Source organism: Labrus bergylta, chromosome 7 (genome assembly GCF_963930695.1).
Source record: "Labrus bergylta chromosome 7, fLabBer1.1, whole genome shotgun sequence".
NCBI classification, from domain to species: Eukaryota; Metazoa; Chordata; class Actinopteri; order Labriformes; family Labridae; genus Labrus; species Labrus bergylta.
Genome location: NC_089201.1, coordinates 5168747 through 5186589, shown reverse-complemented (window position 1 = coordinate 5186589; position 17843 = coordinate 5168747). Strand labels below are relative to the sequence as shown.

General features: G+C 43.3%; 1 protein-coding gene across 1 annotated transcript in view; it reads left to right on the top strand.

Moving 5' to 3' along the window:
• The window catches only part of tspan33b (tetraspanin 33b), a 231860-nt gene that overhangs the window by 47700 nt on the left and 166317 nt on the right, over positions 1-17843 (top strand). The window contains exon 3 of the mRNA XM_065956554.1: positions 17640-17704. The gene's annotated coding sequence lies outside the window, so the exon portion shown is untranslated. The remainder of the gene's footprint in view (positions 1-17639; positions 17705-17843) is intronic.

Sequence of the window (17843 nt, the reverse complement as noted above, 5' to 3'; positions counted from 1 at the left end):
GTTGTTCACATACACACAAGCATGGTGCCTGGCAGGATAGCACATTGTCACGCACTCCTGGCATTCCTCTGTGTCTGCACACACACACACACACACACACACACACACACACACACACACACACACACACACATGCCCACACAAACAAATGCTCACACAGAAAGGAGATCTGTCTTAGGTAAACATGCACCCCACATGCTGTCTTTGGGGAGCCTGAGAAGGCTGTTAATCTCTTTTTGCTGTACCTCCTGCTGTTTGGACGGCCGAAGCTCAAATCTGCTCACATGTTTAGCAATATATATGGGAATAAAATGTCCCAGATTTCATCCTATTTATATGGAGCTTTCTTCATGTTGCATATCTGCCTCCTTCTGGATGCAGTCTTCCTCAGTGTCAACTTTTCTACATTTTTATCATTATCCCAGCAGCTCTAATTAAAACCATTTAGCCATTTTAATTCTGCCACACTTTTTTCATTCTATAATATACGAAAGATGTTGTCAGTAATTTCCACTGTGTATTTTGTTGGTTTATACCATTTTTCTCTCTGGTATAGTTTGATACCTATATTTGAAAATCTACCTTATTAAGTTTGAAGGTCACATATGATCCTCCTCTGTGAAGTTTCTTTTTCTAAATCCACTCTGATCCTCTATTTGATCATGTTTATAAACCCCTCTATTTCAGCCCTGCTCAGAACAGGCTGTTTCTGTGTCTGTACCTTTAAATATGTAAATGAGCTGTGTCTGACCACGCCCCCTCTCTGGAAGGGCTTGTGTGTCTCGGGCTTTTTCGCTCCATGTCCTATTGTTTACAGTGAGCAGGCAGACTCAGAGGGCAGAACAAACACCTAGCTGTGGGAGTGTCACCCACCTGGGGGAGGGGTTACTGCCCTTTGTGATGTCATGAAGGGAAAATCTCCAAACGGCCTGTTTGAGCACACATTTTCTGAAAAGTGGAGCAGGCAGAAGAAGGAGAGGATGGACTTTTCTCATCATTCTCATTGGGGGGCTTGTAGACAGACTACGGGCACATTAGTGGTGGCAGCTGAACATCCACGATGGCAGTACAGCTTGCTATGTAAGCTTCTGTTTTGAAACAGAGAAGAAGAAATTATTTCTAGTGAAACGATTCGCTTTGTTTTGTACGAGACATTAGCGAGACTTGTACTGGCATCAAAACAACTCTTATTTTTATTGTACATTTGGTTTTTTGTACCACTTGAATGAAGTTTCTACTTGGTCCAGTTCATCTACAAACTGCAGAATACTTTTATACAATCTTTAGTCTTGGCTGTATTATTATACTCTACTATAACCATACCAGCTTGCCTCCTCATCCATACAAATGTAAGGTCAATACATTCCCAGCAACCACTTCCTTCTGGATATTTGAATCCCCATTTCATCCCTCCACACCTCTCCTCGATGTAGTCCATCACGTGTATCTGTTGTTACACCCACTTTTTCATTGGTATCAGCAGACTGTATTTTCTCCTTGACATGTATACATTTAAAGAATTCTTCCTGACAGACAATAAATCAGGATTTGAAAACACCTCCCTGAGGTTTATCATTTCACACAACGTGTTGGTGATATGGTTCTGACAGTATTTGAGTCTGGGAAGTTTTCTTCCACTTGGACAGTCCGTAACCCTGATTGAAAACCTTCCCACTTACTCCCAGAACACATAATTAAATCATCATGTCTCCAACATGTCTGATGCCTTTAAGAATTTGAACACACTGCTGCCACTGTTTCTTTATTTACTCGTGCTTCTCTTATCTCATCCCGCAGACACAGCGCTGGATCCATAGTGCCCTTCCTTATCTCTGTCTCTATTGATAGATACCCATTGAACCTCTTTTCCCCAACAAGTGAATAAGCCTCTCATTAACCATCGTCACATCCATTCACAGACATGTGATGTCAAGGCAATAGGTCTACCATTTCCCGCCTCACTTATATCTTTCGCTGCTTTATCAGAAAAGATCATGGCTTCCAGCTCACTGGGATTCGCTCTTGTTTAAGTAACTCCTTCAGTCCCTCCATACTGTTTCACTCGATGTTACATATTTCATCCTTCCTTGCAGCAGTCTCTCTGGTTTTAGCTACTGCCTTCTTTAATTCTCCCAAGCAAAATGGGTCATTTTGATCATCATTAGTGCTCCTATCTTTTCACTTTTAGTTTCTCTTTTTCTTCTCCTCCTCACACAAACTATTGGAACTTCTCGAAATCATTAACCTTTGACCCCTGGTGTTTTATGACGTGTTACTGTGATGACTGCTCTTTCCTGTCTATGGTTATCTTTATTATCAAACCCTGCCTGACGCTATCAGAGGGTTTCCAGTTGAGTAACAGAAAAGTTATTTTATTTTTATTTTTTTCCCACTTTTGGACTACTTCCTACTGTATTAAGCCTAAACCTAAAGTAATGATCTCTATTGCAGCTAAAAAGTACTTTGTGTAATGTATTATTTAATCTTTCCTTATCCATAATAAATCTGATTTATGTGTCAATATCAATCTGAAATGTCTCCTGATTAGCATGTCAGATACCCAGTAATGCAGAAACATCTGCCTGCAGTATTTGTACTCCCTGTATTGATCTTTCTTGGTCCAACTTCCAAACAAACTCAACACCAGCTCATGACCAGCATTAGACCGAGAACCTGATGTCTCATCACTAAACAGCCCCATTCAGCAACAGTTTATTACCTACAAGTAGAAACACAGAAAGTAGACTATTCCATCCCATCAGTTATCTTTATCATCGTCCTGGAGCTGATCCCAGCTGTCATTGGGCGAGAGGCGGGGTTACACCCTGGACTGTTCACCAGTTCATCACAGGGCTGACATGTAGAGACAGACAACCAGCCAATATAAACTCTATTTCATTTCTATGCCCCATTTTTCCTGCTGCAGAAAGTGGAGGACTTCTACAGTTTGGGGGCAGCAGTAGCTCAGTCAGGACTTGGGTTTGGAACCGGGGGGGTTGCCGGGCCAAATGCCGATGCAGAGCATAATATGGAAGTTGGTCTCGTAGCTGGAGAGGTTCCAGGGCACTTCCTGAGCTCTGCCGAAGTTCCCTTGAGCAAGGCACCAAACCCCCAACCTCTCTGGTGTGTTCCCTGCGTAGCAGTGTGTAGCATCTTCTCCCCTGATGCATGTCCACAAGTCTCATTTGTGCACGTTTGTGATTCGGGTCTGTGTGCGAGAAGCATGTCTCTCCTTAACAGAGTATAACACCAGAATCCCCTCTCAGGGATAAATAAAGAATATAAAAAAATACAAAAAGTTTGATGGCCACAGGTAGAAAGACAGCCTCCGTGGTGATCAGTCTAGTAGGAACCTGTTGTGCAGAGGATGATGAAACTGAGCAGTTTACTCAGCATCCTCCTCTTGGAAAACTTCAACTACAGGCTCAAGCTCCACTCCCAGCACATAACTGACTTTCCTGATGAGCCTTTTGACCCTGTTAGCCTGATTTGTCTTCAAAATCAATCTTCTTCTGTCTTCAGAAGATCACATAACGGAGTGAAAGAACATCTGCATTATTGTTCTGCAGAAATGGAAGGATCTAGAGTCTGTCTGTCAAATACAATGCACAACAAAATGATGAAACGCTAAGTGTCACAGTGCCATCGTAAAAAAATAAAACATGCATTCAATAAGGATATCTAATGGTGGGCAACTTTGCTGTACGGTAAGAAAAATGTATTCTGCATCAGAAAAATAACATAGTTTACAAGAAGAAACATATTTGCATGAGTAGAAATGTGATTGTTGCACAATGAGAGGCGGTAAAATGCTGTTTTAAAGCTTTTATTGACACATAATGTAAAGCATTTCTGCTACAAACTAGTTATACACTTTATAGGCTTTGAAATAAACTCTCTCACACTGTTTTAAACAGACCCAAAGCTTCTTAGTCTCCAGCTTGGTTTTCCTCGACTCACTTCGCTTTTCTTTCTGCACGTTTAAAGGTTCTGCACCTTCCAACTTCTCCATTAATTTTCATCGAAAAAAGAAAATCATCTATTTGCATCTGCAGAGCCTCTGCTCTCCTGCTCCTACTTTCTGCCTTGGCTACCTTGACTTCTCTCCAAATTAATCATTTCCTGTGCCTTCTTCATCTACACTTCAAGTGCCCATTAACAACTTCCCATCTCCCAAAACTCCCATCACCAACTTCTCCTCTAAATGTTTCTTGTTAGCTTAGCCCTTTGACTTCTTTACTCCCCTCTCTATCTCTCGGAGAGATCTAACCACCGCATTAAGCAATCCTGCCTCCAGGGTCCTTTTCCTCACCCTCTCGTCTCTCACTCTCTGCTTCACCTGAGCTCGCTGCATCCCTCTCTCCTGCGGCTACTCCTCTTTATGGATCGACTCCCTCTCATCCCCGCTTCGGATTCACTCTCACCGCCCTTACTCCCTTCCCGCCACGCTTATGCCGTCAGCTCTTGTCTCTAACGGCCAAAACCCAATCCAGCAACCTGAGGCCAAAACAAGTAGGCACCATTCATTTAATCAGAAAATGAGTACAAACCAGCAAATCAATAAACACGTTTTCAAACTGTCTGCAATAATGTGTTATCCAAACTTGTGCTCATAAACAAACAGTTCATCTGTAATGAGTGCTTGTATTTTTGAGGTCTTTTGCTCCTGAGAAACACAGTGATCTTGAGAAAGCATTGACTTTTTTGTATGTGAAGAACTCTTGGAGGGAATATAAGTCCTCCTCAGAGGGTTTTTTTTACTGATCTTTCTTTCAGCTCTTTTCACTTACTCCTATAACTTTGCAGTCTCGCAGAAGAATACATTTTGTGTAATTTAAAAAAAAAATCAAGAACACACTGTGGAGCTGCAGCAGGGACTTGTTCATTTTCCATCTCTTCACATCACCTGAGAACGTCAGAAAAAGCGGAGATATTTAGATTAACTGGGCACTTGCGGCGCTTACACAGCACCCGGGACACTATTTCAATCCCTAACAAGAGCAGAGTCCTCACCAGGAATTTATTTCAGCGGAGAATCCTTCACCTTACACAGCAGCCAGGTTAGAAAACATACAGAAGTACGGACAGCTTTCGTGTTTTTTGGTGTGGCTGGCTCAGTAATGCAACGAGGGGCAAAGCATAGGTGAGTGCTATAAATGAGCAAATATTAGCCAGTTCGCGTTACCTAATGATAGTTTCAGGATCATGGTCAGCAGTGACTTTAATTAAAATGCAGGTATATTTTGCTCAAGTTAACACAGCATCTGATGGCAGGATTATGAGAAGTCTGTTCTTTTGTTTCCTCACCAGAGACAGCAGAGCGTCAGAAAGTGTTATTCCACAATTTATTACTCTTTATTAGGTTTTCTTTCTCTGATGAGATTCTATTAAAGTACAACCCAGGCTCATCTCGTTGTCAGTTAGTGCATCCAATTTGAGGTCCACTATTTAAAATATCTACAGACTGAAATGATAAAGTGACCTTACTATATGATCAGACATTAAGGAAACATGCTCTGTTGAAGTGCTGGCTTCTCTGACAACAATACAGCAGTCAGTATGTCCTCCTTCTAACTTTAGATTCTGCTCCTGAATGCTCTGGATTTGTTTGGACCAGAGAAGGTAGGTGGTTTTAAGGCCCCTCCACACGGCTGTTTTGGACGCCCCTCGGTTTGTCAGATATGAGAGCAGTTATCAGGTCAAACCAACAGGTGTTGTAGTGATGGAAGCAGCAAGAGAAGTGGTTCAGATAGAAGTGATTGTACCCGACCTAAAAAGCCTCTGCAGGTTTCTTTTTTTTTCTTTTTTTTCTTTTTTTATTAGGTGCAATAAAGTGACATACATACATGTGTAGAATTCTTGGAATGTTTTATTTATTTCTTCTGGTGTGTATACGGTCTTCCCTGCTGAATTCGTGAGTGAAGTGATTGTTGATTTTTCTACATTTTGTTTAATTTCGTTTGCCAGATATTTACCGGATTTATTGCTATGTTCAAAGTGTTCATGTCTGAGTCTGTGTATGAGGAATGCAGTTTTACTGTTGATGTAGTCATTTAGTTTTAATCTATATTTCTGTAAATTGTTTTCGGTTTCTGATGTGGGGTTGTTTATGTTCTCTAATTCTTTAATTTTTTCCTCTAATAATTTTTCCTCTTCACTGTCTTTCTTTTTCTTGTATGTGGAGTATGAAATGATTTTTCCTCTTCACACTGCTTTGCCTGTTTCCCAGAGAAGTGATGGTGCTGTTTCGGGTGAATCGTTTATTTAAAGAAAGGATGCCCACTCTCTTTTGATGTGGCTGTCAAAGTTTGGGTCATTGAGTAGTGATAGGTTAAAGCGCCATCTGCTGGGTGGTTTGTGAGCGTGGGTAGTATTCAAGGTGAGGGAGACAGGAGCATGATCACTGATGGGAATGGAGTGTATTTGTGTGTCAGATATTTTTTTGAGTTGCTAGAAATGAAGAAGTCAATGCGAGAGTAGGAGTGGTGAACCGGAGAATAGAATGTACATTTTTTGGTGTTTGGGTGTTGTAGCCGCACAACCATCGCCAAGACCAAAGTCACTCATGAACTGTTTTATTGTTTCTGTGGATTGGGAGTTACGTGTATTATTTGAGTTGTTAGATCTGTCAAGTGATGGGTTTAAGACTGTATTGAAGTCTCCTCCAATAATTACCGGGGAGTCAGACATATTGTAGAGAGAGGTAAAAGATGTGTTAAAAAAAGAAGGATCAATATTATTTGGACTATAAACAGATGCAATAGTAATGGGGGTGTTATTTATGGAGATGTTTATGATGATAAATCTTCCTTCAGGATCTGTTACTGTGCTGTTATGGATAAATGAGATTTTCTTGTGTATTAATATGGCTACTCCTCTCTGCCTGGAGTTAAAATGGGCAGAGAATACTTTATTGAACTGTGGTGTTAATTTATGCTGATCAGATTCAGATGTGTGTGTTTCCTGTAAGAAGCATATGTCTGGTTGTAATTTATTTATGTGGTTAAATACCTTGAATCTTTTTGCCTGTGCACCAATTCCACGAATGTTCCAAGTAAGAAATTTAAGTGAACTCATTGTGATAGAATGCGGGTGCCTATGATTATGTTTGTGTGTGAGTGTGTTGTGTGTGTTTTATTTGAGACGTGTGTGTAAGTGTGTGTATGTGTGTTAGTATTCCTCTCAGTGATCTGAAGATGTAAGGGGTTAATGTTGTTTGGAGTAAGGGTTTGGGGAATAGAGAGGGAAAGAAGGAGAAAGAACACAGCGTGTAGACAGAAAACAAACAAGCAAGATGTAAAAAACATTCAACACATAAATTCAAAGAAACTACAAAACCAAAGAACAAAAGTGCAGTACATGGTGAAATTAAGGTGCATATTTTCAAGTCAAGTCAGCGTCATTGTGGTGAAAGGGAGCGGGTACGGCGAGTGGAGTGATATTCAAAATAGCCAGGGGTTTGTTGTTATGTCACGGTAGAGTTGTCCATTAATGTAAAGTTTGTCGATTTAAGAGTATTGCTTTTTTTCCTCCCTGTATGTTCTTTTTGCGGATGGGGAGTAGTGTTTTGCGCCTGTCCATTATTTCTCGGGGGAATTGATCGCTGATGCCAAAGTCCGTGCCTTTAAGATTTCGGCCGTGTCGTTGTACCTGTTGTTTTTGTTGGTAGTGCTCGAATTTGGCAATTATGGGTCGCGGGCGTTTGTTTGCGGGGTTCTTGGGTCCAATGCGGTGTGTACGGTGAAATGTAATGTCCTTCTCAGTGTCCGGGGGTATTTTCAGATGGGCGGTCATGAAATCCTGTATTAACTGTTCGGGGTTGTCGTTGTGTTGTTCAGGTATACCGGAGAAGATTAGATTGTCTCTCATGCTGCGGGATTGAAGGTTGAGGATTGATTCTTTCATTTGTTTATTTTCTTTGGTGACTGATTCCAGCTGTATTGTGAGTGAGGTGACAGAGTGTTGGAGGGATTTGTTATCTTTGGTGAGTGTGGTAAGTTGCGCCTGTGTGAATTCGAGGCTGTCGCGGATGTGTTGGAATTCTTTGTGCAGAACTTCTCGCACAGGTCGTCAGATCTCGCGATCACAGACGCATCCCGCGATCATCACAGACATCTGCATGTTTCTAATAAGCTCCACGAGCAGAAACGTGCTCAAACTAGGATCAATATTGGAGATGTTTTTGAAAAATGGAGAGAGGTTAGAACACAGAAAGGTTTACAGACCGATGCAGAGCTGGATAAACACTGAAGCTTCAGTGTCCACTACATGGCAACCTGTGTGACCATGGACTCTAGAGAGGAGGGGGCGGGGGGAGACAGCTCTCTACAATGTTTAGAATTTGGACTGCAGTACCCAGTTGCAACTGATTTCGGCTACTTCTCTATAGCGACCCGCAGTACGAAACCTTAGTTGCCCTCCTGGTTGGCGGTTCCATATGTGTGTGATGTCATGTGTAAACTATGAATGACTCTGTCACATAGAGAACACACACAATGAGAAACAAACATAATATATCTTGAAATACTTAAAAGCACATTTGAGCCATTAAGCAGAGGTTGTAAATCGGTTTGGCACACACAGGGACGCCTGGGTACACTGTATGCTAATCGCTCTGTAAAAGTACTCTGTAAGTACTTTTATAAACCTGAAGTTGGCAGCTCCACGGTTTTATTTGGACCTCACACTTTATGTGCACATTGGTGAAAGTACACTCAGTGGAATAAAGTAATGTGGGTGAAGTAGTGATCACTGTGAGCCGTGTTCTTCCCTCCACACTTTATCCGTGCCCTGAAGTGCAGCTACACAACTGTGTCAAAGGTCTTTTTATGGCTTCTCTGCGCAGATAATCCCCCCTGAAAATACATGGAGCAGTGAGAGGGGAAACAGTTGGATTGTTGTTGTCTGATATTTATATGTTTGACAGTCTGTAGTGGGGTTTTGTTCCCAGCACTGCAGAGGAAAAGATGTGTATGACAGCCATTTGTGCTAATTATGTTTTCCGAGCACATATTTCATCTGCTGCTCACTGTTCCCTGTCCGCACTTACCATACCCCCCTCCTCCTCCTCCCCCCACTTTAATTCTCTAATACTGTGCCACCAGCTTGTCTATTACCTTCATTTAAAGCTTGGGGGGGAGAAATGAAATAATAGGAGTTTTATCAGCTATAAATCCAGTATTTCATTACTTAGAGCTCCGGAAATTAGCATGAAGGATATGAGCTGTTAATACCACATCTCCTGTCAGACCGCTGAGTTTCTTGTCGTTTATCCTGAATCTTTTCATCCCAACTCCACTTCCTCTGTGTGTCACCCTGTCAGGGAAAGGTGGAGCACAGAGGTGGAGGCTCTGCGTGTTCAGCAGAGGAGTATTTCCCCGTCTTTTTGTTTCACGTTAAAACAGCTCATGCTTTTCATTTAAGAAAAAGAATCAAGGAAGTGAAAAGGCTCATTCAGACGTATAAAATGTCCTATCCAGGGCAAATTGAATTCATCATTCCTCAAATGTCTGAGATATTTTGGAGCCTCTGTCTGGCTTTGAAGTTCTGAGCTGTGCATAACACAAGACTCTGAGCTTTGCCAGCTGGTGATGATGTGCCTTTGACAAAGATGAGATGGATCGTGTGAGGTCATGGGTGATGACAGCTCACCCCTGTACCATTGGGGCAATTGCTCACTTCCTGGCCCTGTGTGTGCACTGATCTCTGGTGGCTGACTGTCCAAATATGTGTGTGTGTTTGTGTGTCTGGGTTGATGGGTGCACAGCTGCCCCGCTCCTTGGCATCATTGTGTCCTAACAGATGCTGTATCATGTCTGTGTGAGTTTTGGGGAGACATTAGAGTTCTGGCAAAGTGGACACTGCAGATGCCTCTGATTGCACGCTGGATCAGGAAGGAAATTCCTCCAGGACGAGGACAGAGGATCGTCAGCGAGAGCCTGCTGGGCCAAGTTGGCTTGGCGTCCGTGGAGAAACACAGGCAGGCTGTATCCACAGCGTCAACCGAGGATCGTAGGCAGACACACACACACACACACACACACACACACACACACACACACACACACACACACACACACACACACAGACCTGGATCCTGTCCAAACCTCTGGTGATGATTGTACATGGTGACTGCTGTTTATCTGCAGGCCGAGGTGATAATCTGCCCTCATGACTCCCCTGAGACTCTAAACCGTCTCTTGTGCATTAGAGTCACGGTTGGCCAGGGTCACAGGGGATGGAGGTATGGGGGGTTTGCAGAGTGGAAAACCGAGAGATTAGTTGTGGAAGCGAGGCCTCAGGGGAGGTTGACTACCTTGGGATTCTTTTTACAGCCTTCTACAGCTCTCACTCCCTGGATGCAGTTGAGTGTGAGGATCGTTAGAACCTGTTTGCCAAGGACACTCTTTATGACACTATTGTTGAACTACAGTAAAAGTAAAATGTTTGGCTGACCTTCAGCTCTCATTAAATCGTCTGAATGTTTGTTTGTTTGTTTGCACAACTAGGGTGACTTAATCCCCTTTCACACATACACTGCACTCCTGAAAATTTCCTTAAAAATGTTTGGGGCACTTATCTACATTTATCAAAGTTACAGTGGCAAGAAAAACGTCCTTTTAAGAGGAAGAAATCTTGGGCAAAACCAGATGATGAACGGTCTTCTCCTGAATCTGCGCTGGGCTTGAAAAATGGAATAAAGGAAGATGCAGGAAGAAGGATAGGGACAAATGGTACACACATGGCCTCAGTGCTTCAAAGCCTAGTGCTGGCTGCAGGTAGAGTGGCATTTTGAGTTGGGACTGCTGTGCCTCTCAGTCAGGGATTGTCAGTTGTGTTTTGGTTAAATTACTTTTTCATTTGATCTTTGTCATAATCACGCTTAAGTAATTGTAATAAATCCCTTTGTTTTGACTTTAGCCCCATAGGGTGGGTAAGGTGTTTCAGTGTTTTTATTGGGTCAGTGTGAGGTTTGTTGTTAGGTGCACCCCTCACTTACTGTAATCCAGACAAAATATTTCCACTGGTGAGAGCTTCTTCAATCTGTGAAGTAGATGTATGAAAGGCAATGCTGGATCATTCCCAGACCTGAAAGTCCTGTATATTATCAGGAGTCTGAATGTGAATGGGGCTTCTGTAGCTGCAGATAAACCAGTAACCAGAAAAAAAAAATGCTGGACAGGACCACATGCTGAGATGTGGACACAGCGTTCATTAAAGGGATGTTTGGTTCCTCGCAGTTGGCACTAAATATGTGAATTTTAAAAAAAAAAGAAAAACAGTATAAGCAGCGCCAGATTAAATTGCGTGGGATGAATTGGCATTTGACACTGAAATCCTGGCAGTGGGATGGCATTAGAGACAGCGCTGTGAACGTCATGCAGCTGCAGACTCACTCACACTGATGAATGGTTACATTTTCTCATCCACAGTTTGCAGGCCCACTCTGTTTGAGTGAAAACATGCGACTGGAGAACATTTAGTGTTGCTGAATTGATTGAATAAAACTGGTTATTTGATGAGTCCTCATGCACGTGTAATAAGCACATTGTGGGTATATCTTTCATGTGCAGCAGACATGTGCTCCATCAAAAAAAAAGAGATTCATAGATATGGACAATAACTCATTAAACAGTGTATTTCTACTGATATGACAACTTGTTCTATCTCTCTTAAAAAACTCAGAACTCTTTCTCTTTTTGCATTCTGCATCCCTCCTCAGGATACATCTGTTTATTTAACTCCCACACATGAACTATCTCAGGCACTGATACCGTGGAGAATGAAGGAAAAGAAAGAGCCGCCTCTAAGCAGGAATATTTATCTTACAAGATATCATTATGATCAACATAACTCTCATAGTTAATAAAAGTTTCCAGCACGAGTCACTGACCCTGACATATGTAGGTGCTAAACCCAGAAAGAGTATTTTACTTCCCCCTTAAAGGTGCAGGCACACGTAACACAACCAGCAATGTTCATTGTGTCAACACAGATATACAGTTACAAGGCTGGATTGTTTCAGGGCTATTGTATTGGATTGCCTGCCCTTAGTGTCAGAAAACAGGGATAATTGAAAGCATTTAGCACTTAAGTAGCTCTTTCTGTCTTGATGACAAAGCAGAACGTTGCTGCAGGGTGTACAGGCCGCTCTTAATGTTCCCAGATTAGTTTTCCTTTCTTTGCCCAATGAGAAGCTAATTGTCGATAATCACAGGGAGCCTGCCTCAGGGCCTTCATACAGTATCTCCCTCTTCCTTCTGCCACATGTTTCCCAATGAGATAGCCATCACAGGTGCTACAGATCCTGCCGAGAACTTCACCTTTGAGGCAGATTTGAAGCGAGGCGTTATCTTGTAACCAAAAGGTTACTGCTCTTTTTTTTACGAGGGAAACGAGTTGGAGATAAAGCTGTGAAATGTTCTCAGCTTATTTGTCAAGCCAGTTAACCATAAAAATCTCTGTTCAATTAAGTTTTATTTCCCGTTCTTGTTTGTGTCTCGTGTCTTTGTGGAGTCTTGCTTGACAAGCTTTTAATTGGCTCATTTTATTTCTAATCTCGCTGCTACAGCCTCATCCATCTCCACTTCTCTGCTGTCTGAAGGAATCCTGCCGAGCCTCAAACAGACAGTATATACACAAACATGCACGCAGCCTCACACATAGAAAAAGGCCAACCTTATTTATATGGCTTTAACCAGCTGCATCACAAACACGAGTTGTAAATTGCTGAAGGACTGTTGCGTAGCTGCAGTGGTGATGTGTGCCCACCCGTGGCATTGTGTGTTCCAGTGTTAGGCTCTCACAGATAAATGATGCTGTGTGAGCTGACAGCCGGGGCTGATGAGATGGAGCAGAGCTGTCATAACTCTACCTCAACAGCACATAATGAACCTTGTCCCACAGCTGACCCCTGAACCCTTTCTTAACAGCCACTACAAGTGTGTGTGTGTGTGTGTGTGTGTGTGTGTGTGTGTGTGTGTGTGTGTGTGTGTGTGTGTGTGTGTATGTGTGTGTGTGTGTGTGTGTGTGTGTGTGTGTGTGTGTGTGTGTGTGTGTGTGTGTGTGTGTGTGTGTGTGCCTGAGAGCCTGTGTGTGTGCCTTTGCGTTCAAGTAGATATACAGTAGAAAGTGCGGAGGCGTATACTGGCCTCTAAATTGTCTATTAAAGGATGTGACTGAAGGGAACATAATGACCTCTTAAAGCATGTGACTGCCGCATTCAGATGTGAAAACAGAGAATTGAATTTAAAGGCGAGCTGAATAACTTCTCCATTATTACTCTCCTTGATAGCCTGAACTCGTTTCCTTTCTGTTCTGTTTCAAAATAGAGTCTGCGCTCGCCACCGTACTGTAGCTATGCTGGCAGCTTCTTTTTTTTTTTCACCCACTTTCAATGGAGAAAGTAATTGCATGTTTAAAGTTGTCCATTGAATCCCGTCCCGCCTGTTATGATTCAGCTTCTGCCGGAACCTCCAGGCGCGCATCTCATCACTCAGCATGGCCACACAGTCTGGCTCCGTTCCACAGCCTATACAGTAGCTCCCTTGCAGCCCCCCCAGACTTAATTTCCACTCACATCAGCCTGCAATCAGAGCTCGGTCAAGTCGCCCACTGTCTTGAATTACACTTGAAATTCACTGTGATAATTACCTGCGCCTTACTGATGCAGATTTCTGAGGCTGGCAGCCTTACAGGGCAGGAAGTGAAGAGAGAGTAAAGAAAAGCATTGGCAAAGTTTAGCTGTCTGTCTTAGTCTGAGATCCCCCCTTTTTTCCCGTTTTTCATTTTCACATCCCAGTGGTGCCAGAACAGCAGTGTGTGTGTGTGTGTGTGTGTGTGTGTGTGTGTGTGTGTGTGTGTGTGTGTGTGTGTGTGTGTGTGTGTGTGTGTGTGTGTGTGTGTGTGTGTGTGTGTGTGTGTGTGTGTGTGTGTGTGTTGTGGCAAAGCTGAGCACGTTTTTGTGCACTCTATGGAACGGGATCTGTTTTGGACCATTTCCAGCATTCCTGGGCGCAGGCGTCATGTCCTTAATGCCATATATTGCACTGAGCGATGGCGTGAAGAGGCTGAACTGGATGAGTCCCAACGAGAGTGCAAAGAGACGTGGGTCGAGAGTCCGATCTTAGCAATGCAGCTGTCGAGGATTTGGAAAGTAAAGTTTTCTCCCCTTCGGCGCTGTAGAGCCGGATTAAGCAGGACAGCGGTTACTGTGGGGATGCTTTTCCCGAGAAATCTTGTCATGTGCGAGGAAGTGTTGGTGCAAAGAGATAGATGTGAGCGGACAGATATGAAGGGACAGCTGTTGGGTGCAAATGTCCCGTGGTGGAAAAGAGAGACGGGTGAGGGAAGGCGGGGGAAGGTATGCGGAGTCATTTATATAGATGATGGTCTTTTGAATTACCCTCAGCGCTGTGTTAGCACAGCAGAGTCAGCAGAATGGTAACTGCAGTACACAGTTTATTCTTACGACTTCCAAACATGCGGGGGCGCCGAGGCAGAGACATGCAGTTGAACCTCGAGGCTTAGCCGAGGAACAATCAATAGCCTGTCAGCTCCGTAAACTAAAGGAGTGATCACTTAATTTTACCCGGATGTGCACCGTTCCACGTCCTGCCATTTCTATTTTGTGGCGTCCTGCCCAAACTGCACATGGGACAGAGATTATGCTTTTTTTTGGTTTTTTTTGTGTCTAAATGTTGGCTTTTTGTGCAAGCATACACAGATTGAGTGTGAAACGGATGAACCACTTGGTGCAGCATGTTGTTCATAATCCTTGCAGGGCGTTAAACCCAGGGTGGCAGGATTCATGGAGGCACGCTCACAAACAGAACACTTCACACTCATTTCAGTGAACGCTCTAACGGCATCCATTCTGTGAGAATCATAGAAGTCAGTCAATACAATGAGTCTACAACTTATCCTGGACTGATAGTTTCTTTGAATTATGTCCAATTACTTCACCTTTACACTCTTAATAAATTCCCGTGTGTTTATACATTTAATGTTGGTTGTTATAACTTTTTAAGAGTTTGCAGTTGCTCCTCTCTGCTCGTCCGGCAGTGCTGCGTTTAGGGGACACTCGGTCTCCTCAGTTAGAGGAAAGCCAGCCGCTCTCAGCTGACTGGCCGTTGTGTGCCAGCGCTGGCAGACAGCGCCTCATTCACAGCTGTGTGAGCTCTGTGTGCGCCACAGCTGCCGGGCTCCGCTCCCATGAGACAAATGATACCCTATTACCACACACAGCACAGCGGCAGCTTTTCAACCCCCCCTCCCCCCTCTTTCTTATTAAAACAAGTTTATTTGTTCCGAGGTCCCACATAGCGTATACTTCCAGTCTGTAAGAAATAAGCTTTGAGAGCTTACGTGTTCCCCTGAGTTTCAAACTAGATTTTCTACATTCTTGATTCGTCTCGGCCTCGAGAAAAGAGGAGTGTGTGTCGAAAGCCAAGGTCAGCTCTCCTCTCTCGTTGGATCTTGAGGAATCGTGTTTGAATGCTAACATGCAAACACCCACAAAGCTGTGAGAAGTCTCTGTGTCCACAGAGTGTAACAGAATGTCATGTATGTGTCTCATGATGACACACATGAGAGCAGTGACTGGAACACACATGCTCCACATGCTGTATGCAGACTCAAACAGGGTCAAGGGCCACAGATGGTAAATATAGCTCATAGGGAGTGATGATCACATCTCCAGCTAAATGACAGTCTGTTTATAGCTACAGGAACATGACTTACTCTGCAGCATGATGCCTGATGACTAGAAACCAACATCTATCTCCTCAGTGTGACTTACTTAGGAAATATTGCTCCGGGTTTTTTTTTTTTTTTGCTAAATACACACTGACAGCCGCTCTGTTTTTCCCCGTCCGGTGTTTAAGAGTTGGCAGTCCAGTTGGCTGTCCGCAACCCCCCCCCCCCCCCAGGAACATGAAGGAGGGAAGCTCGTAATGATGCTGCGTAATTATATTTGTCTTGTTACACAGTGCGTCAATGGAGCTCTAATTAATTCTGCCTGCTAATGGGAGGAACAAACTGTCTTGTTTTTCGCCCGCTGTGTCACTCTTTGGTTTGTTCAGCTTTCATTCTGAACAGCGGTTGGTGTGTTCTCGCTCTATTGATCACACCATTTTTTTTTTTTTTTTTGCTGTCTTGTTCTTGTTATCTCTCTGTCTCCTTATTTTCCATCAGTCCTCGATGTCTGACACACTCATACACAAACATAATGCTCATTCTGCTCTCTGTACTCACTTACCTTCTGTTCCTGTTTCACTTCCAGCCGCACGCAGCCTTTCACTCCTGCCTGACCTCAGGTGTGTGATGATGTGCCTTTTGATAGAAATTTTGAAAACCCATAGCAATTACATTCTGTCTTGTCCTCTCCTTTAGATCCTTTATACAACAAATGTGTTTATAAAGAAAGAGAAGCATTTCTGTTCTGTTTTGACTTTCACTTACTGAGCTCTGTACAGGATACATCATGTGTACGCTCCACTCTCTATCAATCAAACGCTCAAGAATCAATCCTTATGCTTGAATGAACATTGACTTTGAATGTCTCCCAACCAGAACCCTCTCCTGTTCCTGCATAAACATTTCATCCCCTCTCAGAACCCGGAAAGATAATCCGTTATCAGACTGTGCAGAAAGCGAAGGCATACCAAACTATCCTGCGCTATCCTTGAGGAGAACATGACATTGTCACACAGGAATAGCATCTTTGGCACTGGCAAATGCTGTCACCCTTCAGTGAGATTATGCAACAGCCCCGACAACACAGAGAGAGAAACTTTAGCCTACCATTCCTCACAGTAAAATGGAAATGAAGCAGCGGCTGTGCCCTCGTAAGTCATCCTGTGGGGAGAAAAGTGACCCCTCTTGTATGAGATTGAGGCGCTAAATCAGCCTGCAGACACTTCTTGCTCCCGCTCATCTTAAGGTGCTCCTGGAGAAACATCACTCATGCCGGGTAGCAAGTGCAGAGCTTTGATATTCTGTGTACCTTACCTTGGCTTTGCAGCGCTTTGTACCTCTGTGTATGTTTTTTTTTTGCACGTCTGTGTGTTTGATCTCAGCAGAGTGCTTCACAAAGACAGCACTGAAAAATAAAGAGAAATTCATATGTGCTCTGCTACAAAACCAAAATGGACAAGAAGATTCCCTTTCAAAACAATTCTGTTCATTTCAACACGCTGCCCGCTGCTCATGTTGTGATGTGGCGCTCTGCTGCATGGACCAAGGTCACACTCTCATGGCTTTATGTTTCGGGTGAAATTCAGAGCAGCTGGCCCGCCATTCTGTGAAATCACAGGGAGACATCTTTAGCGTACTGCTGTGTTACCTGCTGTAAGCACACTCTGCCCCAGGTTGCTTTTGCACACACTCTTCAAATTTTAATAAACAACCCTGGGCTGTTTGGACACAGGATTTTATATTGCTGTTTTATGGTTGGGATAAGCTCGTTTCTCAAGGACATTATAATTCATGACATTGGGTGCAGGGAATGTAGTGAATGAAGGCCAGCGGGATCATTCTTTCTTGTTGTCAGATTTATTAAATGAATAAATCTAAGAAAGATAACTCAATCGGTTTCAATGACAGTAAGAAAAAAAATTTACTCACTGTTTTTTTTCCAGATTTTTCCCTGCAAAACCCGGCCGGCTGACGGCCTCTCCTCCTACTTCTTGCCCTTTTGCGAAAGGTAAGATTTTTTTCCTTAACCTTACAAACTCCTCTTCAACTGCTGTGACAATCTGTTAACATTACTGAGAAAGTGTAACTGCAACCAGGTAATTACCCTGAAGTAATGGCTGGCACTCCTCCTCAAACAGCTCCTGTGT